We start from the raw sequence: 27,183 nt of genomic DNA on the forward strand, positions 1-27,183 counted from the left end.
TTAAAGCACATTTAATGTTTATAAAATACGAAGTTATTTGATGTGTTTTTAATTTAAAAATCATAGCTCTTGAACAAAGTATAGCTGTCTTTTAAAAGCTGTAATGAATTTAATTGTTTTTTATTGCTATGTAGTCTTTAATTGATTTTTTCCTCTAATGCTTTTTTTCCCCCATTGTAAACCCACAGAAGGAAAATTTCCAAGTGTTATTAGTTCATTAGCTGTTAGAAGGAATAATTGATCTGTCAACTCAAAGGATTTATAAGGATTTGGCTCACAGAATTCATGAAAGCAAGGCATATGTTTAAGTTCTGCCTCAAAAGAAAACATTTCAGAAGGGGTTTCCCCTTAACTTTCTGCAAGATAAAAATTAGCATCTTTCTAATGATGAAAGACCCCCTAATTTTTAAGGTCTTCCTAATCTTAAGCTACTGCTACAGTATTTGCACCTACACTTTTAATAATTGGGTTCGTATTTCAACCACCCAGAGGGAGGGAGAAGGATCACAAATATTATAAAGTTCTTGGTTTTTTCCAGTGGGTCTTTCCTAGAAAAAAAGAATGAAACACAACTAGCATTTCTTCAACTTCAAATGAGGTTTCTGCTTTTTTTTTTTTTTTTTTTTAAGCAAATGCACCCAAATTGGGTTTGGTTCACAAAGGAAAGACTGGCTGCAGCACTAACAGACCCATCATTAGCCATCCCTGCCCTCTTAAATGGCCTGTCCATTGCACCATTCACAATATAAGACTAAGGCCGTAAACAAGGGATCCAAGAGAACTCTGGACAAGAAGCATACAATGGAGTGGGATAAATTTCTTTAGCATAAATAGCAGTCTCCAAGGGTGACTGGTGTGAATGGCTGCCTGCTGTGAGGGTCTCTGTGCCCACAGAGGAGATCTGTGGCTTGAAGAGCTCTGGTCCCACCCCCTGGGCTGGGGAAGTGCTCAGTCTCCCCGCTGGGCTTGGTCCTCAGGCCCCCTGTGGGCCTCCTCTTTCCTTTCAAGCTGTGAGTCCTAAGGAACTCAGTGACAACTCCTCTTTCATTCTGCTGTGCACATTTCTGAGCTGTTCCTAGTGCTTTCAAAAGGAAAATGTAAGACATTTTACTTATTCCATCTAGCAGGACCATGAAAGTCTGGTAAGACCCAGGGTTAGTCCAGCAGTAATCGTGGGGGAGATCTTGTTCTCTGTAATGACTCAGGGTAGAACTCCCTGAGAGGACCAGTAACCCAGAGTGTGTACTTCCCACACCCTTTAGACCATGCCCTGTAAGGTGCTGTCTGGGTGCTCATCTACCTAGGACCTGTGTACCTCTGGTCCATGTCTGGATAACAAAGACTGAAACTGTGCTAATAGAAAATAAGTATACCTACTAGTACATGTCAGCGGTTAATTTCTCCCAGTCATGAGCCAAAAAGTCTAGAATTCATAGTACATGTTAATATTTTTAAAAAGCTCTTAAAAGAAATAATACATATACATAGTTCAAAAGAAAACAAACAAAAAAACAGCCAACCAGTCCACTGCCCAGTCCTTCCTTATGTCTTGTCCTGATCCCTAAAGTCAGTCACTTTAGTTCACTTTGGCTTTCCTTTTTCTGTTGATTACTTGCATATTACTTAATATTGTATAGTCATATTGGCTCCAGGACCCCTTGCGGGTACCAAACTGCAGATGTTCAAGTCTCTTCTATAATGTGACATAGTGTTTGCATAGAATCTACAAACATCCTCCTATATATGTCATCTCTAGATTACTTATACCACCTAATACAATGTGAATGCTTATAAATAGCTATTATAGGCTATCATTTAGGGCAGTAATGGTGAACATTTTAGAGATGAGTGCCTGAACTGTAACCCAAAACCCACTTAATGGAAAGTGCCAACTCTGCAGTTAAACCTGAATACTGAGGTTTCAGTTTAGAAAAAAACAACTCATATATTAATATCTTTTGTCCTAAAAGAAAAATAACATGCATGCCATAGGTTCGCCATCACTGGTTTAAGTAATAATGACAAGAAAGTAAAAAGTCTAAACCAGGCATGGGTGTGCATGCCTGTAATCCCAGCGTTTGGGAGGCTGAACCAGGAGGATCACTGCAGGTTTAAGGCCAACCTAGATTACATGGTGAGCTCAAGGCCAGCTTGAACTACATAGCAAGACTGTCTCAAAAAAAAAAAAAAGTCTGAAGCTGGACATGGTCTAGTACACCTATAATCCCAGCACTCTGAGAGGCTGAGGTAGGATGACTGAAAATTTAAGCCTAGCCTAGGCAATTTACTGAGACCCTGTCTCAAAAAAGGAAAAAGACCTGTAGAAGTAGTTCAGTGCAAAGCCCCTGTGTTCAGTCCCCTATACCACAGGGGGCTTGGAGTAAGGGAAGAGGTGAAAGAAGTCTGTGTTCAGAACAACTACAGTTTTTTTCCCTGAATGTTTTCACTTCTTGTTTGAACCCAAAGATACAGAAGCCTTGAATTACAGAGGTCTGAGTATGTTCATGCACTTTACCTTTGACTTCTCAAGTTTAGACATTGCCTGCTGATTTCCTGATAGATAGGAGTTTAGGGTGTTGCACATACTTTACACATACCTCTCCTCTGCCCCGTATCATTGTTTTCATTTCTCTATATATTCCTGTTGTAACTTTAAATAATACACTAAACTTTATCTTCTGTTACATTGATTAAAGATTGCATGATTGCCTCGCTTTTCTCCTACCTCTGCTCTCATCTCTCTGCCTTTTACTTCTGTCGGCTATTGATAATGTTTGCATCCACTTTGCCCACAAGCAGGGTTTCCATATTGTAATTTTAAGGTTGATTCCAGAAGTTGAGAGCTGACTTAAACAGCTTTCATGTTATGTCCATATGAATACTGAACGCTGAAAAATGAAGAAATGAGCTATAATATATTGATTATATTTCCCTCTCTATCATTCCTAAGTCATAATCCCATTGTGAATCAAAGGAAAATATTCAAATCTATTCTCTTTTCTTACATCACTGACTTAAGCCAATTTGCTAAATTTTTTAAAGCTATGTTATTTTTGTAATTCTTCTCAATTTTTTTTCCTGTTGGAAGAAAAAAAAGTGCCTTTATTTTCTTTCTTTTTTACTAGACTCTGATATCCTCTAACTTTTACCCTACTCTATTCCTTAGAAGGCAATCTAATTTTCTAGATGCCCATTGATTGCTTGTTCTGAGTTTCTACCTACTTATACTAAAAAATTATACATTGCTTTTTATATTTCCTAGACTTGCAAGTTTATTTTATTTTATTTTTTTATTTTCTGAGCTGGATTTCCTTTTCTTCCTGGAGACCTAGATCTTTAAACCCTTAGGCTTCTTGTTCCAGTCTGGATGGAGTTATGACCATAAATACCATTTTCTGCTGAGTCAAGTGTTATGCTGCTATTACATTTTCCATCTTGTATAACTTTGACTTCCAGGTATTCATAATTCCATTTTTTTGTTTTCTTTGATTTTAATGGACTTGTGGAATTTTCACATGGGAAAATTCATCAGATAACACCTCAGGGTGTCTATTTATGTGTGTACTCTGTGTCCTGCTTATATCCTGGATGGATCTCGGGAGCAAGCTCCTATGTAAGTAGAAAGCCTAATAGGAAGCGCTCTCTGAATGAACTAATCTGCTTCACTGATAACCCTTATATCTCCCTTGCCTGGGAAACTCTCCTGCCCCACCCCTAGACCCACTCTAGGCCTCTGGGCTACGGCTTTTGGCCTACACTAGCAGCTATAGTGATGAGATAATTTGTTCAATTTCTTTAGAGAAACGATTCAGCTTTTTTTTGTTTTTTAACATGGAGAAAATACTTGGGTCCATATAAAGATCTTCAGTAAATCCTGGCTTTCGCCTCTTCTCTGACTTTTGTTTTCTTCTCTCCTCTGGAGCCTCGGAGGGGTTTTGCAGCAAGTTGGGGCACCTTTACTTCTAGTGCTCCTCCAAGTTTTCTAGGCCACAACTTCAGTTTAGTAATCAGCCTTTACAGGCTTACTGTCTTATTTTGTTTTGGATTCCATTTCTTTCCTATGTTGAGCAGTCATGGCTTCCTTAATTTTCTTCAGATCCTCTATTTTTTTCTTTCTTTTTTTTTTTTTTTTGTCTGTATCTGCTCTAGAGTCACTAAGCATGGTTTTCACTGTGACACTATCTCTGCAGTTATCTGAGAAATTATTTCTGATTTGATTTTTTTCTAGAGCCTCATTCAATTGCTTTGTTGTTACCACTTCAGAGAGTCAGGTGGGTGGCTTCTGGGTTGTCCCACCTCACTGCCCCCTGGATTTGCCTTTGGTGAACTGGATGTCTGGGGATGCATCTTGTTTAAGTGCCTTCTCATTTTCTTTTCTTCTTTTTAATTTAATTCCTGGAGTGATGCTTATAAATTGCCTGTGGCACGTTGTTTTATCGCTAGTATTTAGAACCCTTAGGAAATGACTACTTATCCTACCTATCATCCAGGGTTAGCTGGTTTTTGGGTTTTGAGTCTGTTGCAAGATCCTACCTCTTGGATTTGTTGGGGATGGGAAGTTGCTGCCTGTTTGGCCCAGCTCCTGGTACTTTGGCACTGTGCCACAGTATTTTTTGTGACCCTTAGTCAATCTCAGTCTTGGTAGATGAGGAAGAACAGCTGTTTAGAACAGTTACATCACTTTTAGCTATAGTGGTACCATCAGCAATGACAATAGCATCAAACACAGCCTAGAAAATGACAAAGTGAGCTAACTATTCATTTACTACCTTTAGCCATATGAACTAGTTTTGTACTTATATAACAAAATCTAATAAAAACCAGAAAATTATATGCAATATACAAGTCTTTAATATATCAATTTTGCCCTCAGGGGTTAAAATTTCAAATGAGTTAGAGAGAAAATAGAGAATTGAAAGAAAAGGAAGAGGTTAGAAGTAAGGCTGGAGGACAAAGGGGGATCACACTAATTTTGGGGAATTGGTGCAGAAGACTGGAGGGAAGAGAGAATGAAGAGATAAAAAAAGAGCACAACAGAATCACAGCCACAGAGACTAGAAACCACGTTCACATTCATATAAAACAAGATTAAACAATGAAGGAAAAAATAAACAAACAACAACAAAAACAACGGGGCTGGGGATTTAGCTCAGTGGCACAGCGCCTGCCTGGCAAGCGCAAGGTCATGGGTTCAATTCCCGGTACCGGTAAAAAACCAAAAAAAAAAACGAGAGAGGAAAAAAAAGGAAAAAGAAAAACGTCAACTTGCAGATATGTCTCTGCTGTCACTGGTAGACAATGTATGGAGACAGGTCCATGTTGATTTATCCCAGCAGCCAGCAGTAGCTTTTTGGTGGGCTCGTGGATAATCTCAGGGAGCCTGCACCTTCTGGTGGAGACCAGACTCATTCATCTGCCATCAGCACACCTTGCATGGGCCTGAGCCTAGCAGGGAGCCACTGGATAGAGCCAGCTGCTGCTCTGAGTTCTGAGCTCAATTGGCTATTGTCAAAGATGGCTCCCGGCCAATGGCTCTCTCCCTTGGGATGACTGAGCCCTCAGCACTCACTGCCAGCTAGTGCAGTCCTTCATGTCTGCTGCTCCCCTGCACTGTTGTGTCTCTCTGTGAAGGCCTCTGGGATCGGCAGCCGTCACTGTGTCCACAGGTTTGAATTCCCCTCTTTCACAGTGAGTCCCATCTCAGGCAGAAGGCTCTACCACTACCTCCTTCTTTTTTGAAGTTTGTCTTTTCACTCTCTCTGGTGGCCATCAGTTAACACTTCAGATCCATCCTGAGTCCAGGAGACCCACTTTCCTCCTCCTTGTCTTCCTCACACTGCTATATTCTAGCTTCTGGATAACAGCTCTCAGAGAGGCTCTTTCTCGGCTGCTTACCACTCCACCATCTTGGAGCACACTCCCCCCCATTTTATTTTGTTTTGTTTTGAAACAGGCTTTCACTGTGTAGTCTAGGCTAGCCTGGAACTCAAGGCAATCCTCCTGCCCCAGCTTTCTGAGTGCTGGGATCACAGGTATATGCCACCACTCCTGCCCGTCATGCTTACTGTCTCATCTTCCAGAAATTTGTGGAGTGCTCTTTACTGATGGTTCCTCTTCATTTCTCTTCATTGTTATAAAGGTATAAGCCTTTCATGCCTGTCTTCCCCTTTCTTTTTCATGGGGTGCAGGGAAGCTACTTTTTAGTAACTGACCTGATCATAAAAGTACCATAGTAGATTAACAATCCTGTTTTTCTGGTCTTTCCCATTTCTAGCATCTCCACCTTCCACAAAATGGGTGTTTTCTTCATTCTATCTCTGGAGAAGGTAATTTGAAGGCCACAGGAAGTTATTTGGCTCTTTGGAGCATTTTCCAACAGTATAGACATGAATCAGATCCTCCATGCACATGATGCTATATTTACCAAGAGATCAACCAATAAATGATCTATCTGTTAAGGTAGTTCACCTCTTATTGATTTAGCCATAGCCATGCTTGTAGATGAGTTTGTTTACTGACTTTGGGTTTTGGTCCCTCCATGCAATCTATGGTTCTACAATTCTCAGCATATTAATTAAAGCCTTATTGAGCTTAACAAAGGTACCATTGAAGAACTGGACAAGTTAAAGGCACTGCAACTCCTTGCAGACCTTTGGGCTCAGACCATTGATGCCGAAGCTCCTGATGACAAAACTCCAGTTTAGGTTCTGCAGGTACATAGCTCTTCTCACCATCCTAGCCATTTGAATCCCTATTCTGTACAACTGTCTAGACTCCTTATGATAGTGCCTGGCTTCTTCATAGTTGAGCTTACTCCTTTCCTTTCATACAATCCTTTGGGCAAACTTGTCTCTCAGGTGCTTTACCTTCAGCTCTGTGAATGTCTTCACTTTTTAAAGGGTTTCTGGCACAGCAGAAACTTGCTTTTTCTTTTCTTCAACACTCTCCATAGTTCTAGCTTGAAAAACTCTCCTGCTCTTTATCTCCTCTTAAATCAGATCTCTCAGAGTAAGTCTGATCTAATGTCTGTTTCTTCATCCACCTACTCAGTCTGTAGAAGTTATAGCCTACATCCTTAGTGTTTGAGATTGGGGAAGAAAACTTCAACCGTTTTCTCTTACTGTATTCTCATTGTTCTCAACACTTACGACACCAGATGTGTGGGATTTTCCCACATACCATTCTTCTGACGGATACCAACCGGGTGTCCTGCAATTGAATTCAACTCTGATACTGTATACCTAAAGTTGTCAGATACTTCAGGTTAAGGGCTCAGCCCCACAAGATTAACCCTACTCCAGATGATGCTAAGACCTGAATGTTTGTTTCCTCCAAAATTCTTGTTGAAACTGAATTCTTATTGTGGTGGTATTAGGAGGTAGGGCCCTTAGAATGTGTTTAAATCATGTGGCTCCTCCCCCGTAAAGGGGATTAATGACCTTATGTAAAAAAATACGTTGAAATAACCATCCTTGCCCTCTTCCACTCTGTGAAAACCTAGCAATAAAACACATGATATGAGGCAGAGGGGGTCAGGCCTCACCAGACCCTGTATTAGTGATTGCCATGATCTTGAACTTCCCAGCCTCCAGAGCTGTAAGAAACAATTTTCTATTGTATATGAATTACCTCGTGTAAGGCATTTTGTTATAGCAGCATGAGTGGACTAAGACACATACCAGTCACAAGTCTGGAACCTCTGACTGGCTGGCCATAAATTAAGAGTTCTAGAATCTCTACTCGAGTTTGATTATTTGTACTCAGGGATCCTCTTTAATTATATGTACCCACTTATTATTAAAGAATACATCCAAGTGGAAGGGAGGGGCAAGGTAGGTGAGCAAGAGCATGGAACTTCTCCATGATGCTCTCTGTGGTATCATTTGGCATCCATGCTGGGCATAACACCACCCAGTAGCTCCGTAAGTTCAGCATCACAACCCAAGAACTCTCCAGAACATGTGCCTTGGATTTTCATGGAGGCTGCATTATGTAGGGATGTTTAAATAATTGACTATTAAGGAGCAACTCAACCTTCAGTCCCTCTGTCCTCTTCCCTCCTTAGACTATGGGGTAAAATTTCTAACCCTCTAATCAAAATGGTTGGCTCTCCTGACAATCAGCCTTCCCCCTGTGCCTATCCAGAAGTACCCAACTATCAGTTGTCTCACAAGCACATAAAAAGCATAACTTCGTAAATTTGGAAAGCCTAACATATTGAGACCTTAATTCCTGTGTCTTGGTTGCCAGGTGGCTCTGAACTATCAGTGGTACAAACATGACTATCCTCTTGGGCTGCCTGGGACACTCCTATTGGGTGGTACAAGCTGCTTGATGGGACAGCCATGCTTATACCACTGGTGGTTCAAGCCAGTGGGAATGTGTTAAAATCCACCACTGGGAAACTGGATGATGATGAAATACATATTACTTGTTATGAATCACAGTATCACTCTTGGTGCCGCAAAGTTCAAGACCCATCCGCATGTACGGATAACATCTGGACTTCGGCAACAGGCGTTCTTTGAGTATGTAGGCAGCATAGGGTTTATGCAGATGTAAAAGATACTTTCATAATCTCATCATCTAATGAGAAGCCCAGAGTATAAGTAGAGCAAGGTTCAGAATTATGAACATGTATTTTTAAAGGTTTAAAATTTGGATTCAGTAAACTTGAGATGAACTGGCTAACTACCTGGCAGTCCTCTTCCTCATAAATGTTGGTAATTGCCGAATGATACATGGGAGAGTATAGAATCACTCATTCTTCATTCATCAAAGGTTTTTAGGGTACAACACACTACTAGTTGCTGGGAAGAACACAGAAGTCATTCAGATATGTGCCTCAAGTGGGCAGGTAACTCAAGTGTATAAATATCTGTTAAATACAAGACAAAACTAGGTCAGTGGCGTAAGAGGAACACAGGTAAAATGTTAAGGGAATTTAAAAGAAATGGGAAATTACTGCTGTAAGTGTGTGGGGTGTAAGGGAAATTCAAACAGGCCCACTGAAAAGTGGCTCAGACAACTCGAGTGGAGAGGGAGGTACTTAGGGAGTAGAGGCCACAGACACATTCATCCTGCTTGGGGCCAGAACCCTGCAAAGGGACTTGCTCTGTGCCATGCCAGGGCGGTCCCTTTCCTGGAACACCACTTCCAGCACTGGCTTCACCGTGGCTGGCTGGAGTTTCCTCAGATAGCACCTTGTTCAGTTGAGGCATTTGTCCTTCCAGGACCTTAGCATCACAGAGCAAGAGAAACACCTGCTCCCTCTGTCCTCGCCCAGAACCCTGCTCTTCTGCTGTCCTATGCAGGGAAATCTGCACCATGTAATGCTGACCTCTTCTCAGCCTTCTCATTACCATCTCTGGCAGATAGTTTTTTGTTTGGCTTTTATGTGCGGTACTGGGAATCACACCCAGGGCCTCTGACGTGGTAGGCAAGCACGCCACCACCTAGCTGCATCCCAGCCCTTTTTATTTTTTTCTGAGACAGGATCTTGGTATGCTGCCCGTGCTGGCCTCCAAACTTGCTGTGCTCCTGCCTCAGCCCCACACGTAGCTGAGATCACAGGCCCGCACCCTGGTGTCTGGGAGGGAGACAGTTTTGACTGGCTCTCGCATCACTCATATCAGCTCCTCCCTAACTCACTCTCTGTCTGGAACTACAGCGGTTGGAAGGTTAAGAAGAAAAATCCACTTCTCAGGCTCTTTGTGATAAGGGTTCCACTGGTGGCCTGGCTTCTGTCTTATAAGACATGGAATTAGAAGTGGGCAGTGTGAGGTGTCAGGTGTGCGGAGAAGATAAGCTCTTTGGGGGGCTGGTGGTTGATGTGTGTGGCTTCTTGTGGGGGTTCAGCAAAGATTGTGATTGTCCCGTGTAATTTCCGTCTTCCTGTGTAACCCATGGCGGGAGCCACTGCAGTACTGATTCTACCAGAACTGTCCTATTGTATTGTTGGCCTCCTCTCCCAGGAAGGGAATGAGGGCGAGAGGGTATGATCAAAACATGTTATATCCAGTGAACTCAAATAGTTTGTGAAATTAATAGGCACTGACAAAAATGTATTAAAAGTAAAGGCACAATTTTAAATCTAAAAAATTAAAAATCCTCTTTTGATAAACTAGCCAGAGGGGATGTTGTCATCTTCATCTTAAAAACCCTGGAGGATGTCATATATTTTGACTTTCTAGTCACCCACCTGTGTTCCTTGAGAATTTTGACACTCAACTCACAGTGAACACTTTCATCCATTTCCCTGCCACCACACAGGGAAGCCAGAATCTACTTCAGGAATCTTCCAGCCCTCTAGGTCCTCATATCTCCATCTCCGTGGCTACAGCTTGGAGTTAGAATATCAGGAATGGCTCCCCCTCTCATTCTAAAAATTCCTCTCTGACCACTTTCCCAGCGCCATCATACCTGCTCTTCAGCTACAGAGTGACCTTTGTCTTTCAGTCTCTCCCTGAACCAAAGTCAGCCCAGCCTGCTTGCTTTCCTTCTGAGTCTCAAGTCCTGTGAGCGCTGAGCTCCACTCCCACCGCATTCAACTTCCACCCTGCGACCTTGCTGTGTGTTTACCACCCTTAGATGTGTCTTTCAGTGCTCCCTGCTGGGGTGGGTTTCTCCCTAAGTTTAAGAATAAGAATATGACATTAGCCAATGTTTACAAAGTTTTTTTTTTTTTTTTTTTTTTTGGTTTAACTGGTTTATTTTCAAAGGGCAAAACAAGACAGCTTAAATTTAAGTCCAACAGAGTTGCTCTGTGTGGTGATGACAGGCGACACTCTCACTTCCGGCCCCCAGCGTCCCTGGAGCCCTGTGAGAAAGGGTCTGGTATTTTTATTCATATACATCCTTCTTATCTGCAATGTAATCTACAATTTCTTGTGGACACATTAACTTTTCTGCATCTGTATCAGGAGTTTCAAACCCAAATTCATCCTCCATGGCCATGATAATCTCCACTTGGTCCAGACTGTCTAAGCCCAGATCTTTCATAAAATGGGAATTTACCGAGAGCTTTTCTGGGTCAATCTTGTTGTAAAGTTTCAAGACATACAGAACCCGATCCTTGATTCCGTCTAACGTCAAAGGGGGTGCGTCGCTATACTGGCCGCACGGCTGTGGGATCCTCCCTGGCACCTGCGCGAGCGCCGAGGCCGGCTGCATCGCCCCGGGCATCGTCTGGGTCCCCGCAGGACACAGCGCATTGTGGAGCGTCTGAGCCGGACACAGCGCAAGCACCCGGGACGGCGGCGCGAAGGCTGAGGGCAGGCAGCGGACCCAGACGGAAAGGACACGAGCCGCCATGGCTACACCGACCCAGGATGCACAGCCTATAAAGTATTTACCATGTACCAGCCACTACTCCAAGCGCTTTCATAGGTTAGCCCATTGGACCCTCATAACAACTCGCTGAGAGGTGTAATGTCCAGATCTTACAGATAAAGAAGTTGAAGCACAGAAATGTTAAGTGATTGGTCCAAGGCCACATGAGCTAGTACATGGCTGAACTGGAATTCAGACTGTGTTCTTAACTATATTTTTATTCTATTTTTTTGAAAATTCATATATCCATCCAACATCTCTGTGCATCATCACAGACGTATCAAAAATATTTTCCCTATTTAACTATGATTAATATCTCACTGTTAAGATTACATATTGCAGTTTCTTAAAGTCATACACCATTAATATATTCATGCAGTCTTCTTGTTTTGTTCTTTTTTTTGCACGGGGAATCAAACTCAGGACCTCGCACTTGCTAGGTGGGAGCTGTGCCACCGAGCTATATCCCCAGCCATTGTTTTGTTGTTTGAGACAGGGTCTCAGCTATGTAGTTCAGGCTCGCCTTGAACTCATGGGGGTTCTCCTACCTCAACCTCACAAGTGCTGGGATTATATAGGCCTGTGCTACCACACCAGCCCATAAAGTTTGTTTTTTTGTTTTTTTTTTTTAACAAAAATTGTTTCTTTCTGTTTCCCATGTTATCTTGATTTGACTCTCTATCCAAAATATAGTGTGATTCTCTTACAGATAAATGTTCCAGGCAGTTATTAAAGAGCTCAGTTGATAGATTTTCTATATTTTCCCACAGATTCCTTCTGTTTCTCTGGGGGAGGGTATCAGAAATCAAACTCAAAACCTCACACTTGCCAGGCAGGCACCACTGAGCTATATCCCCAGCCCCTCCTTCTCTTTCAAAGTATCGATTCTATTACCTTGTGTAAGGCATACTCTGATAAATAAATTATAGCAATTTGGGATATTGACTAATATTTTTCCCTACTGTCATCCAAGATAAATATAGTGTATATTTAGACTTTGCATCCTCAAATCAGTCAGTGTGGTTTGAATCTCTACTCTGGCACTGAGGCCTTGGGCAAATTACCTCACTTCACTAAGTTTTAGCTATTTCATCTGCAGAAGTGGGGATAGCTATGTTGTCAAGTAAATGTGAGCCACAACCATGGATGATCACACCTCGCCTCCAGAATTAATCTCAACACATCGTCGCACCTTCTCCTCTCACAAGCACATGACCCACTTGCTCGCACACAAAACCAGCTCCACAGACTGACACATCTGAGCCTTTGTGAAGGTTTCACAGCGGGACACAGAGGCAGATTCTTGCCCCCCAAGCAAATCTTCCCTGAAAAAATGAAAATTAAAAACGAGTCACCACATCTTCACCCACTGCTCTTGCCCAGGAGCTGCCGTCAGCCTCTCTCCCACCCGTGGCCCTCCAGGCTGGCCTCACTCCATTGCTTTTTCAGGCAGGTAGGAGGGACTTAAATTCCAGAGACACTGACTGACTGTAAAGACCAGCAAATAGGCTCAGCTGGACCTACCAAGTTGATTCCTCCAGTTTTCCCAAGGGTGACTTTGAGTGAGCTCATGGCTACATTCTGGGGTGCCCTGGTTGCCTTGTGTCCCTCACGGTACAGCGTCACACTTGTAACTCCAGCTATTCACAGCCCAGCATCTGGAAGTACAAAGTCAGCTTTGATAGCTACAACATCCAACACGAAGCTCTTATTTCAGTTTTGGCTATCAGAGTTCTTGGGCCATTGAGGGTATTTTTTGTTTTTTCCTCCCTGCCAGAAAATGAGAGTTCACCTTCTGCCTCCAGCTCACTGCTACATTTATTTAAGTCACTTTGCTCTTTCCTCCCTGAAACACCATTTCAGGCTGTTCATCAACTTGACTACTAATAGTCAACTTGACTGTTGACTAATACTTGCAAGAGGAAAGTGCTTCTTACAGGGAAGATACATTTTGTCCCAGGAGATTTGAACATGATATTAATCAAATATGAAATTGTTTCTGTTGGTACAGAATTTATGAAGTAAATGCAAGGAAGTCAGTAAGACCATATTCCCCTAGAGTTACATGTTACTGGCTTTAGTAAATATACCTGTCCTGTTATACAAAATTTTTAAAATTTTACACGTCCAATGACCTCCCTTTCCTTTAATTTGCCTCACATGTAATGACTCGCACGCATCAAAACTAAAGAACTCACTGTTTAAAAAGTTAAATGAAAATTCAGTGGAGTGGGAGTATTTATTGCTTCTAAAGAAGGTTCTTCATTGTAAATTATCCAGGATCCAATAATGAATGTGTAGGGAGTATACTATCAGGGGCCAGGGATTTAGGGGGATGAATTTCCCAGGGTTTAATCATTTCATAAGGCCTCTGAGTGTGACTTTTTCCCCAATAATCTACTTATCTCAGTAATTTACCCCTCCTACTGCATTGCAAGGAAAATGAGTCTCCCAGGTTGTTTGCATGACAAGTAGCTGGGAATTGTGTGAGCCTTCAAGAAGCAGCCCTGAGTTAATTGTAGCAGCCTGAGCTAATGGTTTCCCATGTGAGCTGGCAGGTTAAGTGAAGAAGGGGGCTTAAAAACACCCTTTATCACAAGTACCATGCATTTGAAAAGCTGAAATCTTATAAATGTTTACTTCATGGAAGATATTTTCCCTTTGCCATATAAATGGGTGAGAAAAATGTCCTTGAGATAGGATTTGGAGTTTTGCAAATAACTGGTCCTGTTGGCTACATAGAAGAGTTTGGGGACGTTTTTGTTTTTGTGCCTCCAGTGGATCACAATAATTTGCTGTACCCTCCCCTCCCCATTTATGTTAAGTCAGAATTTAAAGAATAAACTTGCAAACAAACATTGCAAACAAACAACTTGAAAAATCATATCTGGGAAAAACATTGAATGGGCTTCCTGAAATTTTCTGATTATACTTTTTTAAAAAGGTTCCTTCTACATTTATTATTGGTGTTTTTAATATAACACATCAGTCAATAAGTACAAAGTTGTTTGTTTGTTTGTTTGTCTTGCTGGGGGTGGAACCCAGAGCCACAAGGTTGCTACACAAGTTCTCTACCAGTGAACCACATCGCCACCCTAGATTTTCTGTTTAAGAAAAATGATAGCTTTCTCCAAAAGGAGGGAATTATACTGTCCTGCACTATATCATGGGAGGACAGAGAAGGATGCATGTGATATTAAAACAGAAATTGAGGTATAGAAGTGGATGAGAATGAACCTATGAAGAAGCAGTGTAGGATCAGAACAGAGATACTACTTCTTCCATGTCACATGACTCCCAGGTAAAACTGAGAATGTTAGTTAGAGGGAAGAGAACAAGTTTTCATGGGACAGAAGACGATGGGAAAGGATGGCCTGAAGTCCTGCTCTCTGGGGTCCCTCTTGGCTTGGCTGGTGCCCTCCCAGCCTTCCAATCTCTTCCTCAAGGAGTTCTCAAAAATGAGAAAAAGTAAGCTCTTGAGTGGTTTTCCCAAGAAACAGATGGTTAAATATATCAGCCAGGTTTCTAGCAGAAAACAAAAGTATACTGGATAAGCTGAGTACTCAGAGGGGTATAAGCAGGAAACAAAGAACCAACCAGAGGTACTGGGGTATGCAGGGATGGAAAGGTTTGATTCCTCGCTTCACTCTCTGTAAAAGTACGACTGATATGCAGTAACAAAGGCCATGTTAGTGAGAAAAGTATAACAAATTTATGTAATCAAAGTTTTATATGACATGAGAACTTTCAGAAATGAAGACCCAAAGTCCTGGGGAAAACTGTCCATTTTTATGCTTAAGTTCTATCAAGAGTAGACAGGCAGGTGGAAATGGGATTGTATAAAAAGGTAAAGCTGAATGGCAAGAGAATCCCAGTCAGGCCTCTCAGGATTCTTCTTGGCCTCTCTGTGCAGCTTTCTTTCCTCCAGGCAGGACCATCTGGAATGAGGCTGCTCAAGCAGAAAGAGAGAATGCCCTTTCTAGATTTTATGGCTGGCTTTAGAGATGAAGGATTCTGGCTTCTATGACTTGCTTAGGGGGAGAAAGAGACAAGGACAGAAGATTGGGAGAAGCCAGGAAGGCCTTGCTTCTGAGCCTTCTGGTCTCCTTCAGTTCCAAGAACTGAGCTTACGAATGCACCATACTTTGGGGTATCATGCTCTGAGCCCAGATAGGCCCTTAGAATGAGCAATGCCATGAAACCCCTACCTCCCACCCCCAGGCCTGAGGAAAAAGGAGAAAACCCTGTTACTAAAGTGATAACTAGAACCATGGACAAGGCCAGCACACAGGAAGTGTGCTCATAAGGGCATGCAGCCTCTGCCACAGCCACTCTGTTTTGAAGCAAGGAAAGAACTGGAGAAGAACCGTCCCAACTCCTCTCCGGACCTCTACCCTCCACACAGTTCCTTCATTGCCAGTACCCAGCAGGAACACAAAGCAGCACAGCTACCTGGCTACAGTGTCACCAGGTCATATCGTCTCACATGGCCACTGTCATATGTAGGGTCTGTTGTTGACCAGAATGTCATTTTGTAGTGCATAGCTGTATGGAGGAGAGCATGTTTGGGACACGCATTTGCACCTAGCACACACATTCTTTCAATATATATGTGTATGAGTATAGCTGAAGGATAAATTCCCAGAAATGGGAATTTTGATAAATTTTGTAAGGTTGTCCTCCATAGGGACTGTATGATTTTATACTTCCAGCTGCAGTCTATGAGACTATTTCCTCATAGGCTTGCCAAAAGAATATGGTGCTTGACCTTTGGAGTTTTACCAGACTGGTAAATAAAAAATGTTATTGTATGATTTTAGGTTGACACATGAAATTTCCATTTATATAGATTAAAAATTATAGGAAACAGGTAATTTCTTACAGTTTGGTTTTATAACTTTTTTTTTTTTTTTTCTGTGCTAAGGATTGAACCCAGGGCCTTATGCATGCTAGGCAAGTGCTCTACCCCTGGGCTACATCCCCAGCCTTGTGTTCTTTCTGTAGGTGAAATAGAATACTTTTTGATACGTTCTAATGGCCATTTATGGGCTTCTTCCCTAAGCAAACTGTTGATGTGTTTCTGATGCATTATTTTAGAGACACTAGTACTTTTTAAAGTCAGTTTTAAGGACCCTTTATAAACTAGGGAGACAGTAATGCTTTCTATTATGAGTTTCAAAATACTTTTCCTAATTTGTTATTTGTCTTTTGCCTTTATTTATGATGTTTTTATGTCATTAAAAGTTTCTCAATGTTTTACCTAGGGAGGGTAAAGGGTCCTGGGGATTGAACCCAGAGCTTTATGCGTGCCAGGCAAGTGCTTTACCACTAGGCTACATGTGAGCCCAAAAGTTTTGATTTTATGTGGTAATTATCAGTCTTTTTAAAGATCTAGATTTTGAGTCATGATAAAAAAGATTATCTTCATTCTAAAGGCACGAAGGAATTCTTTCATGGAATTTTTTTATACTTTTAATAGTTTTGTTTTTTGCATTTGAATTTTTGATCCATATGAAATTTATGCTGGTGTGAAGTATATCTTTTTCCAAATGGCTTCTCAGGTCCTGTTATAGTCAGGGTTTGCAAGGGAAGCAGTACAATACAGGATACATAATTTATAAGATTATTTTATAATAGTCACCCAAAAAGTCATATACAAAGAGAGTGCAGGAAATCTTTCTACACACTAAAGGCGCAAAGAATCCAGCTGAAGGCCTGGATCCCATGACAGTGACCTGCATGAGTCCAGCTAAAGACCTAGAACCCATGACAATGACCTCCACAAGTCCAACTGGAAGCCAAGAGCCAAAGTCTGTTTCACAGATCTGCTCTGGGAAGGCCCAAAGGTCAGTGGTGGAAGCTAGAAAGTCTGTGCCAGCAGGATGAAGGATCTGTGCCAGCAGGCTGAGGGATCTGCACTGGAGCCAGGAAGTGACACTCAAAGTAAAGACCAGAGCTCCGCTGAAAAGTACCACAGCCATCCTCAGTGACAAGGAGATCCCAGGCTCCTCTGATGATAACAGCCGAGTCTATACCAGGAAAGCCAGTACAACACACTTCTCCAGGGCATTGACCAGTGCACCATCTCCCCATCCGGAGCCAGGAAGCGATGCTCAGAGTTAGAACCAGAGCTCCCCCAAATTTAACCATAGCCATTCTCAGCAACAACAAGGTCCCAAGCTTCTTTAACAATGAGAACAGCCACATTCATAGCAGGAAAGCAAGCATGACAGGCTCTTCCAGGAGAACCAACAGCCCCAGGAGAACTAACACTCCATACAGCACCTCTTCTCCTCCAGTTCTTCTTTTTATGTTGTTGGCAACAATCCTCAGGTGGGCCATCCGTATCCAGCACCATGCTGATTCATTTCAGCTGGGTGTTACAAGCTGACCACCAGTTGTCAATCTACCACAGTTCCTGCATCATTCATTTTAAAAGTCTGTCCTTATTCCTACTGATTATGAATGCTATCTTAATGACATACTAATTTTGAAGATCAGATGTAAATCCTAGCTTTTTGTTTTTATTTTTTGAGGAGGAGTTGGATTTTTTTTTTTTTAATGGCTATTTGCCTATTATGACTTGTATCTAGACATACCCCCAAAGCCTCATGTGGTCATAGATGAAGTTTTCCAGAGGTGGTTGGTTCTAAAATGTAATACTAGGATTAAGGATATGATGCTGGGGTTGATTGTTGGTGCAGTGCAAGGATTAAGGCTGCCCCATGGTGGGTGTGAATGCTGCCTGCCCTAAGAGTTAGGTGGCCCAGATAGAACATAAGGGACAGAAAGAGGGCTGCTGACTAGCTTGCTGCTTGCTGCTGCTGCTTCACTACTTTGCTGCCTTCTGCCCGCTGTTTTTTGCTTTTGTTTTTTGATTTCACCATTGTTTAATGTGGTATGGAGTTCTGACTCGTGCAACAAGGACAGTTCCCCAGGGTGCTGGGTGGAGGTGGGACAGGGATGCTGGGGGAGGCTCAGAGAGAGAAGGCAGTAGGATGGGGCACAGGCAGTGGCTGCTGTACCTGCCCCCAAGTGGATAGGGCAGACCCTGGTCATGTGGGTGGAAAGCTGCAGAGTTTCTCCATCCAAGGCCAGTGGTACCCACCACCTGGACCTACCACAGGCACAGGAGACCGCTCTTGCCCCTCCCCTGCTTCAGGGCAGTAGGGGTGCTGGGGGCTGAGAGTTATTACCTCTACCAGGCAGAAGAGTGACAGCTTCCAAGCTCTCCTGGCTGTAACAGCCAGGGGAGAAGCCCAGCCCTCAGGTCAGCTGTGCACCTGGCAGAGCCTCACAGATGGGCCTGAGCAGATCTGTGAAACAGACTTTGGCTCCTCCCAAACATGGGAGGAGGCAACTTGTCCTGAACCCCAAACTGCAGAAGCTTCCAGGAACTGTGGGGTGTCAGTGGGCCTCCATGGGGCTGCCTGCTCTGCTTTGCCATGGTTTGTTTCTCTGTGATGCCTCTCTGCTATGCTGCCCTGCCTTGGAGCCAGCTGTGCGCTGAAAACTCTACAAACTGTGACCCGAAATAAACCTTTCCTCCTTTAACTGTGGATGTTGAGTAGTTTGTCTCAGAAACAAGAAAAGTAATTAAGACAGTACCTTTATGTAGTTGAGGTTGGCCTTGAACTCTCAGCGATTCTACCTCAGCCTCCCAACTGCTGGGACATGTGCTCCCACACCTGACTCAAATCCTAGCAACTTACTTTAACTTTTTGGCTGGATCTTTATCTAAACTATGCAGTATTCCTTATAATATCTTCTTTTTTACATGTTGCAAAATTAATATATATTTTCTGAACAAAACTTGAAAAATGAAATAACTAATACTACCATTTACCAGTGTAAACACTTTTATGTATGTATGGTACACAAGCAAATACACATTAGGATAAAGGCCAAGCTACTATAACACAGGGACCCAAGCACGTCATAACAGTATAGGGGCATAGAGAAAATAGAAGTGTATTTGTACACTTTTGCTTCCTGAAACAGCTCTGAAGTGAGTAGTCTAGGTTGAAGGGAAAGATCTTTTATCCATGAGTTACCTCTTTTTCTCCTTTCTTTTTTCCAGTTATGTGTATTAGGTTTAATTTACCTTCTGTAAAACTCATCATTTTTAAAGTGATCAATTCTTTTAATTTTGACAAGTATATACTTGAACAACCATCACCACAATCAAAATAATGAATTTTTCTACCACGCCAGATAGTTCCTTCATACTTCTTTATGATCAGTGTCTCCTTCTAAGCCTCCATCCATCTCTCAGCCCCTGATAACTGATTCCTAGCCCTATGGTTTGGCCTTTCTTTAAGGTCATTACAGATAAGATATAGATCTTCAGTTCTTTTTGTTTGAAGATTACTGTTAGAGCTGATGAGAACAACAAGGAGAATGCAAATGCTGTTCTAAAACAAAAAAAGGCTTAATTTAAAGCACCTAAAGTGGGATGACCATTGTAGCACTGATATGAATTCAAATCATGCAAGGAACATAAAAATATAAGCAAGGCCAAGTGTGGTTGCATGCATCTATAATCTCACCCACTCAGAAGGCTGAAGCAGAAGGATCACAGGCCTGTGGCTAGCAGTACCACTTAGCAAGACCCTGTCTCAAAATAAAAAGATGTAGGCATGTAGCACAGTAGTAGTGTGTTTGCCTAGCATGTGTGAGGCCCTGGGTTCAATTCCCCAGTACCTTGGGGGGAAAATGACAAAGATAATTTAAGGATTCCAATAAAGAATTTAGGTAAAACCAACTTAAGGGATGCAGAACAGAAAAAGAGATCAGTACATTTGAAAACATATAAGCAATTGGTTTATTAACAAATATAAAACTATTTTAAAAAGGTACTTCAATACAAAAGATTAATTATGTCAAGTATAGTGGCAACAAAGAAAAAAACAAGACCATCACATGCAAAATGAGAAGAGAATACAAACACAAATTCTAAGTTTAAATTAAGAGAAGGGCTGGGGTATAGCTCAGTGGTAGAGTGCTTGCCTCGTATGCATGATGTGTTGGGTTCCATCCCCAGTACCACATACACACAAAAATGAATACTGCTTATAGATATAAATCAATTAGTAGCTCAGTGAAGATGATTTTCTGAAAAACTATAAATTTCCAAAATAGTTTAAAGAGTAATGAAAAAAACTTAGAAAGAAACAGAAAAAGTACAAAGAATTATCTTCCCAGGAATGATCTGGTGCTAGGCAGTTTTATAGGCAAATACTTTCAAGCTTTCCAGGAAAAATAATTTCCATGTTTGTCTTAGTTACTTTTCTCTCATTGCCAAGACAAAACACCCAACACCCAAAGTTAAAGGGGGAAAGGTTTATTTAGCTCACACTTGTAGAGGTTTTAGTCCCTAATTGGCTGGGTCAAGGCAGGGTGGCTTGGCAGAGGGGCACTGCAAAGGAGAAATAGTCCATGGCAGCAGAAGGCAGCAAAAGCAAGCAAGGGATGACCACAGCTCTTTCTATCCCTTGTATCTTATCCGGGCTGCTTAGGGTGGGTAGCACTCACACCCTTAATCCAAGTGCCCTTGAGCCTAGCATTGAACTGTGCATCAATCCCAGCATCACACACTCTAGATCCATCCACCTCTTAAAAAGCCCCACCTATGACCACAATGAGGCTTTGGGGTGAGAGGGGAGACATTTAGACACAAGCCATGACAGTGTTATATAAACTGTTTTAGAAAACAGAAAAGAAGTAAAGCTTCCCATTTCACTTTATAAAGTCAGAATAACTTTGATATCAAAACCTAACTAAGATAACATATACACACAAATCTGTAGGCCAGTCTCATTTATGAATATAATTATGGTAAAAAGAAAAATCTCACCACAAGCAAATTGAATCCAGTGCCTATTAAAAGAATAAAGTACTGTGTCCAAGCCAAATTAATCTCAAGAATGCAAAGAGAAGTTAGTATTTGGAAATATATTAACATAATTCATCTCATTGATGAATGGAGACAAGCCCTACGATCACCTTAATAGATACTGAAAAGGAATGTAATAGAACTCAGTGTCTTTTTTTTTGATCTTTTATTTTCAAAGCAACTCTTCAGAAACTAGAAATTGAAGGGTATTCATTATCATGCTAAATAATAATTATCACAGACTAAATACTACCATTTTACTTAATGATGAAAAATTAGAAGATCAGATCAGGAACAAAATAAGAATGCTCCCTCTCACCACTAATACATATCATTAATTTGGAAGACCTAACTTCTAGCCTATGTAAAAAAATTAATAAAAGAGGATAAACTAACAGTATTATAATTTGCAAATAATTCCAATTTTCTATTTGGAAATAGCAAGAGAATCAACTGAAAAACTAAAAATAAAGCCAACATTCTTAAAGTTTAAAATCCAACTCAAACTAGCTGAAGTAAAATAAGGGGGAGCAGTTATCATGTTTATAATTGGGGGAGGTCACAATTCAAAGGAAATCAGTGCAGGAGTCAGGGTAGCTCTGGATTAGAACATAATTCCTAAAAGCTCCCAGGGCTCTATCTTAGGACTGTAAGATACAGTTGTTCAAAGTATGCACTGAACAGCTTTGCTCAGTGAATGAACAAAGGGAGTGCCCTTCATTGTCACAGTAACGGCCATCACAGATTTATACAGCCAGGACACCAATTTTATGGCATTTCAAGAGGCGTGCTTGTTTCTCATTTGTACAGAGATACCATGTGGATTAGCAGCGAGAGGGGCACCATTCTCTCTCTGCTTTGGCCTCATTCTTTCTGCCAGATCTCTCCTCGTGGTGGAGAACATGGTCACTTGCAGCCCCACATTCAAGTCCTTCTTAACTCTGTGGAAGTGGCCTTTGTTAAAACAGTGCAAAAGCCATGGCGAAAGTTTCTCTTTAGCCTGCTTGGGACCTCCAGTCCATCCCTGGAATGATGGCCTGGGTTACCATGCTTGGCTTGCCCTGTGGTCAAAGGTGCAGGCAGAATTACTTATCAGAAGTGTGTGTTGCCTGATTGGGGTGGCAGTTGCTAGGCAGGAAAGATGCACGCTGCAGACAGGGATCATTTGAATAAGTGTACAGATACACCGTACACCCAAACTGTAAAAACAGATTTCCCCAAGTTATTAAATACATATTTTACACACTCTGATTTCAAAATTCCAAAGGGAGTTTGGAATTCTTAATGTCATGATTCTGAAGTTCATCTGGAAAAAACATATGAGGTTGAGAATTGCTCAGAAAATTCTGACCAGTGAAGAGGAACCATCTTAATTTGCATAGTCTCATCTCAGTATGATTGTATTGCTTATCCTAAGCTTGAAATATGGATACTTGTTACCACCATTACAGATACTAATTACTAAAACTTACCTCTCTGAACAATTTCTGTATAACCTAGGGAGATTACTGAATCAGATGTTCAGAAACCTAACATCTGAACTCCTCCATCACTCAAATTATTTGACTGCTTGCTAAATACCAGATTGCATGAGATTTAAATAGACGTAAAAGACTTTCTTTCTCCCTACTCATTACTTGCTATATTTGGCTTTTTCAGCCAAAGGTGGGTATTAAACATCGTAAGTTTGTCACTCTTACATATGCTTTGGGGAATAACTTTTCCAAAATGAGAAGAAAAGAAAGAAGTGAAAAAAAATCTGATCTGAAATTACAAGTGCACAGAAGAATCAAGGGGGCTGGTTGGTGAGGAGCTTTAGCTAACTTCACATTACTGAGAACAGTGGTGGGTGACATAGGTTTTAAACATGAGGCTATTTTGGGATCATAGTAAGAACAAACTTGAAGTTGTGCAACATTCTCAGAGATGCCAGAGGTGACTTAAACAAGAGAACATGTACTACTTACACTAGCCAGAGGAGGAATAAAGAGATGGGGAGAAAATGCCAGTTTTTAAAAAAGGTGTTTGGGTGGTAGAAACACTGCTCAGAAAGACTAGCATTTGCGATTTTGTTTTGCATTTGCAAATCGTACTTTCTTGGGAACCTAAACGTGTGCCTGCGAAGGAAAGAGAATGTACAATTCATGATAGCATCTTTGCAGGTATGTGTCACATCAAATTTTTTTGGCTCTTGAAACAGTGGGGGAACTTCCAACTCCAGAAATTTGTAAAGCTCAGTGAGATAAATGTTTATGTTGTGTGGTTTACTTTCATGCCGTACCTGGGTTCTAAGAACTCAAAAGTTGGTTCGCTGAGACAACCCAAACTGAAAGCAGAGGGCTTGTGCTTACACTCATGGTATCAGCCTGAAAGGAAGACATAGAGACAAAAGCAACACAGCTCAGCTGAGGGGACGCAAGAACTGCTAAGAGCAACCTTAAATAAATGAAGACAGAAACATATCATTAGACCTTCTAGCTGAAGTTCGGTTCCTCAGTTTCCTTTGGAAATGATGTGCAGATTCGGTAAGAGTCAACATTCCATAGAGCATATGTTGAAAATTATTCATGTGACCACATTTGTACCAGCTGAAGCTGGAACTCCCATCCATATGGAAAACTGTGGTGAGATAAGAATCTAACAGGGAAGGTCACGGTGCCTGTGCTAAATGCACGTTGGAGAAGGCTGGTCCTGGTCACCAGTGCCTCTGAAGACCAAGAACATATGTACAAAGGCCCTCAAACTGTGCCCCATGCCTGGGCCAAAGGGAAGTGATCTTCTTAAAGAAATAGAGAGCAAATGAAAGAGAAAGGGGCTTACAAAACACCAAGGAGAGAAAAACCAGGTGGGAAGGTTAGCACATCTGGCTAATTGGTCACAGGCTGTAAATCCCCCTCAAGCATCTTGCTTTTCAGCCACATCTGCCCTTTCTGTGTAGAAGAATCTGGATCTTCTGAGAAGTTGCCCAGGAATGTTTGTGGGGCTGGACGCCACTCAGAGCTTTTGGTTTTAAAGTGAAACAGTAGAAGTGTATCTTCCTACAGAGTTACTTGGAAGAGAGAGAGAGACAGATGAAAGTGGGCAGGGTCCCAGGAGGAAGAGGCTGGAATGGCGCACAGGAAATCCCAGGGTCCTTCCTCCTCAGCCGCACCATTGTCAGGGATCTGCCATGCTTGGTGCCAGGCTGTGCTGGCAGGGGACCAGGAAGCTCCTCCTTCTGTTCCTACATATACATCGACTCTTCCCTCAGTCGCCAGGTAACCTAGCTTTTAGTCCCTTTGCTCAAGAGCAGGAGACTCCAGTGAGTCTGTTCCTCTGTGGATAGAGGGACAGAATGTGTTCTTCCAGACAGCAATGTTCCCATTTTATTTTTTAATTTAATTTTTTAAATTTGATTTTTAAATTTTTTTAAAGAGAAAAAAATAAAATTTCAAAGCAAGATAATAGGAGGGTAACAATGGTTAATACATTGCATATTGTTATCTTTAAATTAGTTACTCAGAATATGAGATATTGGCATTTAATTGTCCAAACAATATTAGCACAACCTTTCTTTTCAGTGAACTAAGAGAAATCAGTAGTATAACTGTCTTAACTATCATATATATACATACACACACACACACACATATATATATTTTTTGTTTTTCCCTTCTTTACTGTATTCCCCCATCCGTTTCTTTTTCGTTTTGAAGTTTCTTCCCATTTTACAACATCTATTATAAGTTTTGGATCTTTTTTTAAAGTGAAAAAAATAACAAAATAACAGCAAAGACAAAAACAGAACAACACAAAAACAACAAAAATGATACAGAATTTGAAAACAAGATGATAGGAAATTAACAGTGGTTGCTATATTTCATATTGTTATCTTCAATGAAGTTGCTCAGATGACCAGGTGTAAGAATGCAAGGTTGATGAAGCAATTAAAGGGAATAAGAAATAATAAAAAAAAATTTAGGAACGATATAGAACTTCACTAAACAAGATGGTAGCAATTCAACAATGGTTGTTATATTGCATATTGTTGTCTTCAGATTAGTTGTTCAGATTATCAAATATAAGCATGCAAAATTGATCAGAAAGTTTAGGCATTAACTGTTCCTTTCAATAAACTAATAGACATTAGCAGTGCAATTATCCCAGCTACACATTTTGGATCTTTTTTACTTTTTCAGCTGCTCACACTGGGGAGACAATACAATGTTTACACATGTGCATCTGGTTTATTTCACTTTTGAATATGTTCTCGAGTTGCATCCATTTACCTTTACAAGTCTCCAGTATAAACTGGAGTAGTACTTTATGACTGAGTAGTACTCCATTGTAGTAAAAGACCACATCTTTTTTATCCATTCCTCGGTTGATGGACATTTGAGTTGCTTCCAAGACCTAGCTATTATAAATTCTGCCACTATAATATGATATGATATTATGATATATATCATAATATAATATGATATGATTCTTCTGGGAAGATACCCAGAAGGAGAAGAGCTGGGTCAAATGGGACCTCCAATCCTTTTTTGAGGAATCTCCACACTGATTTCCATAGTGGCTGCATCAGTCTACACTTCCACCAGCAGCAGAGAAGGGTTCCTTTTTCCGCAGATCCCCACTGGCATTTGTTATTGGTTGATTTTTTGATAATAGCCATTCTTTCTGGGGTGAGGTGGAATCTCTGTTGTTTTAATTTCCATCTCTTGAATGACCAGTGATGTTGAACATCTTTTATATGTTTATTTGCTGTTTTTATTTCTTCATCTGAGAAGTATATATTTATCTCAGATGCCCATTTTTGGGTTGGGTCTTTAAGTTTGGGAGATCTGATTTTTTTTGAGTTCTTTACATGTCCTCAGTAGTAATCCTTTGTCAGAGGAACAGCTGGCAAACATTTTTTCCCACATTGTGGGTTGTCTCTTCACTCTATTGGTGGTTTCTCTTGCCCTGCAAAAAGATCCAAGTTGTTGATTTTTTTGTGATAGTTCCTGTGTGATTGGGATTTCATTCATAAAGTCTTTGCCTACACCACTGTCTTCAAGAGTTTTACCTATTCTCTCTCCCAGCAGATTTAATGTTTCTGTTTTAATATTTATATCTTTGATCTATTTCAAATTTAGTTTAGTGCATGGTGAAAGACATCGGTCCAGTTTTAATCTTCAGCATGTGCAGAGCCAGTTTTTCCAGCACTATTTATTAAAGAGGCTATCTTTCTTCCAGTTAATGTTTGGCACCTTTGTCAAAGATTAAGGCGGCTGAATAGGTCTAAAGCTGTTTCTGCATCTTCTAATCTGTTTCATTGATCTTCAGGTCTGGTTTTTGGTTGTTTTTTTTTTTTTTTTTTGCCAGTACCGTGCTGTTTTGATCACAATAGCTTAATAGTATAATTTGAAGTCAAGGATTGGGATGCCCCTGCCTTGCCTTTGTTGCCCAGAATTGCCTTTGCTCTTCTAGGTCTCTTCTGGTTCCAAATGAATTTTAAGATTGTTTTCTCTATTTCTGTGAGATATGCTATTGGAATTTTGATTGGAATTATACTAAATCTGTATAACAGTTTTAGAAATATGGCCATTTTCACTATATTGGAGCAAGGGATATCTTCCCATTTTCTGATATCCTCTTCAGTCTCCTTTTTCAGAGTGCTATAGTTTTCAATGTAAATATCTTTTACATCCTTCATTAGACTGATTCCTAGGTATTTCATTTTTTTGGATGCTATTGTGAAAGGTGTTATTTCCCTAATTTCTCTCTCAGTGAGTTTGTTATTCATGTATAGGAAGGCTGTTAATTTTTGAGTGGTGACTTTGTATCCAGCTACACTACCTAATTTGCTTATTAAATCTAGCAGTTTTTTAGTGGAGTTTTTGTGGTCTTCTGTACAGAATATCATGTAATCTGCAAGTGATAATAATTTAACTTCTTCCTTTCCTATCATTATTCCTTTTATTTCTTTCTCT

The 27,183-nt window shown here is 41.0% G+C and overlaps 1 protein-coding gene and 2 pseudogenes across 2 annotated transcripts in view; 1 reads left to right on the top strand and 2 right to left on the bottom strand.

Annotated features, from left to right (window-relative positions):
• The window catches only part of Stx8 (syntaxin 8), a 265,408-nt gene that overhangs the window by 193,220 nt on the left and 45,005 nt on the right, over positions 1–27,183 (top strand). The window lies entirely within an intron of this gene.
• Positions 6,201–6,995, bottom strand: LOC102026846 (annotated as a pseudogene).
• On the bottom strand, positions 10,675–11,328 carry LOC102010465 (annotated as a pseudogene).

This window comes from Chinchilla lanigera, unplaced genomic scaffold, assembly GCF_000276665.1.
Source record: "Chinchilla lanigera isolate Chin_1 unplaced genomic scaffold, ChiLan1.0 scaffold00066, whole genome shotgun sequence".
NCBI classification, from domain to species: Eukaryota; Metazoa; Chordata; class Mammalia; order Rodentia; family Chinchillidae; genus Chinchilla; species Chinchilla lanigera.